This window comes from Chamaea fasciata, unplaced genomic scaffold (genome assembly GCF_029207755.1).
Source record: "Chamaea fasciata isolate MVZ Bird 193981 ecotype frontalis unplaced genomic scaffold, bChaFas1.0.hap1 SCAF_70, whole genome shotgun sequence".
Taxonomy (NCBI): Eukaryota; Metazoa; Chordata; class Aves; order Passeriformes; family Sylviidae; genus Chamaea; species Chamaea fasciata.
Genome location: NW_027094155.1, coordinates 1 through 6,779, shown reverse-complemented (window position 1 = coordinate 6,779; position 6,779 = coordinate 1).

Genomic DNA, 6,779 nt, shown 5'->3' with positions numbered 1-6,779 from the left:
ATGGGGGTACACTTCTCTCCAAACCACTGCTTTAGAAACTTGGTTGGGTTTGGGTTTCTTTCCTTCATTTCAGGAAAGATAACAGCAGCTCTAAGATGCTTGTTTCCTGTTAGTAGGGCCATCTACACGGCCAAAAGAGCTGGAACGACTTCTAAGCCAAAGCCAAATGTTGCCTGAGAAGGGAGATTGTCTGCCTGGGCTAAGGCTTGAGTTCCCCCATGGATGCAACCAAAACCCCAGCAGATGCTGATGTGCTGCAGGGACATTTTCAGAAAGGGACCGTGGTGGAAGTAGTTCCAGCAGATGGCAATGGCATTTTGTCCAATGGCACACGGAACGTGGGATGGGGGAGAAAGACAGCGGGATCAGAGAGTATTTACACCTTACCATGAGAGGACCTTTATTCCCATAAGGAGGTTCTCCTTCCACCATTTCAATGCCCACAATTCCAAAAGACCAGATGTCTGCTTTGGGGCCATAGGACTCAGCTTTTGCAATTTCAGGCGCCATCCACCAAGCAGTCCCGGTCACCGAGCTCCGTCTACTCTGCTCAGGGGTGAGTTGAGCAGAGAGGCCAAAATCAGCTGGGGAGAAAGCAAGAGAAGGTTTTTATTTGAATCCTGTGCAATTAGGAAAGTAAGGAAAAGAATTGCCCAGTTGAAGTTTGAGAATGTGCTGCTGAATCTCCTGGACAACTCTCCCTGCTCTGTTTCCTCAGGACTTTAGCCAAGGAAATATGGCATTGGCTGCTTCAAAAATCCCCACATTTTTTACACGGCCTCCAGCAGTGTCTTTTGTTCCCCTGAAGCTTTAGACTTGTAGCCCCCTCCCTCCGGAAGGGACACACACAGAGCAATGCCACTGTGGACGGCTCGATCCTTGCCATAGGTCTGTGCACGTTGCCACTGCGTGGTCAGCTCACAACAGGCTCCCTGCACTGCCACCAGCACCGTTTTGGGGGGGCTGGCACTCACTCAAAAGCAGCCCCACAGCCCACATATCCCTGGAATGCTGCACCTGCCCAAGAATATACTGACCCAGCTTGACAGAGCCATCCGTTTTGAGGAGGATGTTGAGGCTCTTCACATCTCGGTGTATCACGTGGTTGGAATGGAGAAAATCCAGACCTTGCAGGCACTGAGAGAGAAACCAGAAACAGGAGGGCAAAAATCAGTGATGTGATTTTATCACACAAGAAAGGAAAGAGCTCTCCAAGATTCCCTTTGCAGGGGAATGAGGAGTAATGGCAGAAGACAGTGCCATTGAGGGCAAGAGCTCGCTGCTCCAACACAGGCAGGGCAGCACCTTTCTAAAGAAAGGCATGTCAGCTTGCCAAAGAGCAACAGCAACGGCTGGTGTAGACTCTGCCCTGCAAACCAGCCAGGATGACTGCTGCTGCAGTGCATGTGCTCAGAAGTACAGAGCATTCTGGCTGCACTGCTAACCTTTCCAGCTGAGGACTCAGAGAAATGAGTCTCTCTTCTTTGCTGCTCCTTTCAAACAGTGCCACCCCCACCTTTGCTTTTACAGGCAAGGAATGCAGTGCAGACAGGCCAAAGTTTAGAGAGGCAAGATGGAGAAGAGCAAATACAAGAACCAGAGTGAGAATGCAACCGCGGGAGAGAAGCAGACAAGAACAGAGTCCAGTGAGTGCAGGGGCACTGCCAGGCAGTTCGCTTGAGATGCTCTTGCTTGCCCAGAGCATATCAGCCACACAGAAACAAAGCCTGGCTCACGGAATTGCTCCTGTCCTGAGCCCCTTTCCCAGACAATACTGCCCAAGCCCTGGGACGCACAGATGGGATCCCTCACCTCTCGACTGATGGTTGCAACGTGGTGTTCACATATGCGAACCTCAGCGATGACATCATCCAGAGAGCCTCCATCCATGTACTCCATCACCAGCCAGAGTTCGTCGAGCACAAGGTAGCTGAAAGAAGGGAACAAGGCCATGCAGATGAACATGCATACATTGGTTTCTTTGCTTGACTCTTGTTTCCGGGTCCCTTTGTCACAAGGACAGAATTCAAGGAATAGGCATGCCCTCCAGGCTGTGCATTGTTTGCAGTCTGTGCAGTCTCAAGGAGAACAGCACTTCTGTGAGAAAGGAGATATTTTTGATGGCCAGCAAGCCAAAAGTACAGTTTAGTATCAGCCAAGATGAAAAACCTGTCCCGCATGGTATTTCTGGAAAGGAGCACCTAGTGTTCCTGGCATGGCCAGCCCTGGAAAAGAGGGGCAACAATCCAAGGGAAGTCCTCTCTAGCATGCTTCATCAGCATTGAAGAAACTTGAAAAAATCAATCCTGAGACAACATGGAGGCAGTGAGCTTACAAGGTATTGACTTAGTATGGGAGGGTTGATTCAGGTTTTTGGCCAGTGTTCCAACTCAGTGTTTGAAAGCCAGGGAAGACACATGCAGGCAAAATACACTCTCTTCCCATCCACTGGAGATGAGTAGAGAAATAATAATTAACTGATTATTAACAGCTCTATTTTCTGCCAGTGTCCAAAGTGGGGTTTTAACCTCGCATGCTTTTACTATGGAAACAAACCTTCATGGGAAGAGACCATGACCACTCACCTGTCTAAATAATCCACAACGTGGGGACTCTTATTCTTCTTCATGACCATGATTTCATTAAGCGCTTGTTGATTCCTGTTCAGTCCTTGAAGATTGATTTTCTTGATGGCCACCTAGAATGACACAGAAAATCAGTAACTTTAGAAGCTGGTGGAATGAGACCACAACACACATGGAGCGAGTGATTTTGCAATGCCACAGGTGAGCTCTGCCAAAGTGCCTTGTGATTAGACAAAGGAGTAATTAGGAACTGACATTCCTACAGCTCATTTCTCTGCTCCTTTGGGGGCCAGTTCCAGGACACGTGGCCACTGACCACAATTTGCCTTGTCCACTTGTTAAAAATGGTGTGTCAACTCTCATCCCCCAAAGCTCTGAGCACACTCTCTGTTTCTCTGTCCGTACTTCAGAGGAAGAAATGCGTGCCTTGGTACTCTGTGGATACATCTCGGGACCTAGGCAGGGCTTGGGGCTTTTAGGGACGCCTTGCAGATCTCTCCCTACATGCAGTTCCCAAGTGCAGCACTGCAGGTGCCTAAGGAACTGCCAGGAACATTCAGATGTATTTGCTGGCAGCCAAAAATAGGAATTCAGGACTCTGAAGCCGTAGCCCCAGAGAGCAGTGAGATGCCCCTTTGTTGGAGCAATTGAGAGCCAGGGAGAGCGTCCTTCTCTGAAAGGAACCGCTGCCCTCCTTGCCTTCCTTCTGGCAGCTGAGCAGGACAAAGACTGTCCCAAATGCAGCTGGCAGGCTGGCACCTGTCTGTGCTTCTTGTGCCTTTGCAGCACAGCTCTAGCCACAGCTGCAGCCACAGCTGACACGAGAGAGGAAAGCCCTGGAGAGCAGCAGAATCTGCAGGGGCTCTTGACATTTACCTGTCGTCCTGTGGCAGTGTTGATCGCTCTGCAAACCTCTCCAAAAGCCCTAGAAACAAAACAGCAGCAAAGAAAGGAGAAGCCATTTAGACCTTGGAGTGAAAGCCAGTCCAGACAGGAGATGTCTGCTGGAAATGCCTCCAACCTGCAGCATGCAGGAGGGCTCTGCCAGAAGGCAGATGATGCATTTTCCTCTCCAGTGCATGGGCACTGGGCCTGTTTCTGAAGCACTGGGCTTTAGTGCCTCAGCTCAAAAGGCCAGGTGATTCTTTCGTCTTGGATTTCAGTTTATAAACTGGGCAGTTTTTATCCTGATCACACTACTTCCTTCAGCAAACTCTTGGGAAGAAATGTTCCTTCAAACAGTTATCTGCCTGCTACAAAAAGGGATGGTTGCTGTTTCTGGCAATGAAATCCAAGTGTCTTTGACAATTCCTTCTGACCACACTTCCAAATTCTGGCTGGTACTGAGAGATGGGGCAGACTAACCCCAGTGTCTGAATATGTTTGCAGCTTGCCTGACTTCACCCTTGACAGATATTCCAGCAGCAGATCGTTGCCCCATGATTGTGTACAAGTAACTGTGGTTGGACTCACCCTCTGCCAACAATTTCCTCTTCAATGTATTTCCTTCGGGGATTTTCCATGCTCGCCATTTGCCCTGAGGGAAACAAAATGCAAGATGCTCACTTGAAAGCAGAGATCCCACTATCCAGGAGATACAAAAGGCAGCCCTGCTGGGGCTCTACAGTCTGGCCTTCTGAGTCCTTTGTGGCCAGCTGCGTAACAACAACAACTGCAAGAATTGCAACAAGACAGGCAGCTCTGCAGTACAAGCAGGCCAGCACTGATTTCTACAGTCCTTTGAAGAGATCTCTTGACAGCAAACAAAGCACAGGGAGATGCATTCCCAGGAGAGGAGGGCATCTTCCCCACCTTGCAGCACTTTACCAAAAGAATGCCTTTCCCTTTGTAAACCCAAGCAGCTCAAGCTCTAACCAATCCCAAGGGTCCTTCAGCAGCAGGACCCTCACCCTTGAGGAGCAGGCTGAGCTGGAAGACGCCCTTGCCCGTGGCCCACGTGAAGAACCACACTGCTTCTCCTCCCCCTGACAGCAGGGATCAGTCCCTGCCATTGCACTCGCCCTCTCAGCCCCGCACACGTGCCCACCTTCCCGCAGCGGGCAAGGGCAGCAGGGACAGCAGTGCTCCTCAGGTGCCGGCGGGACACGGACAGCTGCCCAGAGGAGATGCTGACCCTCTGTGAGCCCAGCCCAGGCCATGCAGGAGCCGGCCCAGAGCAGGGGCTGCTGCCTCGGGGCAGCTCCGCGCTGCAGCGGCCGGCCGGCAGCGGCACTCTCCCAGCTAAGGAAGGCTCCAGCCTCGGCGCTCACACCAGCCCTCAGGGCCAGGGCAGCCACCGCCACAAAGCTGCCAAAGCCCAGGCACCAGCACTGACAAGCAATGGCAAGAAGGCACGGCCACACCCAGCCCCTTCCAAGCTGCTGCCCCCACTGAGGACACGGCAGGATTGGCTTGGAGAGCAGACACAGCCAGGTGCACGTCAGTGCCCTTTTGTGCCAACAGGTGACGGGAGACAGAGAGTCAGCTGGGCTCTCTTCTCAGCCCCACCAGCTCTTATCTGAGGGCACAGGACCGGCAGCTGCTCTGGGCAAGAAGCAGCTTCAATGACTTGTGCTGTAGAATCACAAAGGGCTTGATTTGTTTTCCTAGAGACTGATCTGAGCAGGGCTTGGGCCAGTGGGTAGCATTCTAACAGTCATGGGAATGACTGGGAATCAGGTAGGAAAAAGTGCCATGGATCTGAGGAATATACAGCAGAGGGGCTGGAGGCTCACTCCTGAGAAATGCCTACAGTGCACTTTTATCTGATCATGCCCCAGGCCTGTGTCTCTTGGATGTATCTTTCTAGGAACAAAACTAGGATATTAAATACAGATTGTAATAAAAGGATCTGTTTTTTTCATTGGGGGCACAAAAAAACCAGCTCTTGCTCTCTGTTTCTGCTGTCACCTGATGTTCTTTCCAAAGAGTCCTCACTGACAAATATATAATATTCTCATTAGAAAACCTGCAGATGTAGTAGTGGTAAATAAGAACAGTCATCAATATGACGCCACTAAGACACATGGGGCAGAAGAGCTCCTTTAAGATGGAGAAAACGTCTCTACCCAAAAAAAAATCCGGAAAAAAACCCAAACTAAAACCACAACCAAAAGACAAAATGCCAAAACCAATCAATTTCCGTGAAGGTTTTTTTTGCTCTGATGGCGGATGAGAAGTCAGGAGTCTAAGGAGAATTTAGGAAGCTAACTATTCTATCCAGTTTGGCCACTAGCACACAGGACTTGCCCAGATCATTTGCTACTTCACAGCCTTCTGCTGATGCAAGGACAACCCCTGCTTCTGCCTTTAGCAGCTGGGGAAGCTCAGGCAAACCCCAGGCACGTCCAAGCTGCCCTCAGAGGCAGTGGGAACACCCAGAGCACTCTCTTGCTGCCTTGGAGCACAGCCTCTCCTGTGGGGAGCCCTAAATGCTCCTGGGACCCCAAAGTGAGGAGAATCATTGGGTCCAGCTGTGCTGGCACGTTCACACCATACACTGTCCCTCAGAGAAGAAAGACACAAGACATACTCAGGAGCTCCAGGGACTCATCCTCATCATCCTCCATCTCCTGTTGCTGAGCAGAAGCCCTGTCAGTGCTGGAGATGAACGAACTGCCCGGCTTCCACTGCACAGCTTGGCCAGCACTAGTGCCTTCAGGTAACACTGCTGCTGCTGCAGGTTCAATAGAAGAGCCTGTGGAGATCTGAGACAACAAAGGAGTTGGTGTCAGAAAGAAAAGTGGCTGGCAGAGATTAGCCCCAGATCCCATTTCAAGTGCAAGCCCTTAGCAAGATGCTGTCAGCCACATGCAGGGCTCTGCCATGGGTTTGTTCTGATGTCCACTCCTCAAACTGGATGGCTCAAAGCCAAAGGCTGGTTTGACTGGAGTGCAAGGCCAGATTCATTGTCCATTTTCTCCAAAATGCATTTGCATGGATTTTCTGAAGGGTGACTGCCAAAATGACCATTCCGCTTTCTCCCAAGGACGCTTTTCCCCTTCCAAGGGCTGCAGACACACTTGCAGCTCTTTGTTCAAATGTTCTACCTTCTCCCATGGAGTCCTCTTTTCCTCCGGCATCTTCTGAACGTGCCCAACCGGCAGCGCTGCTGCTTGGGACAGTTTCTGTGCCTCACAGGAATCTTGGGGCTCCTTGCTGCCAGTCACTTGATGGAAATCTTTGCAGGCTGCC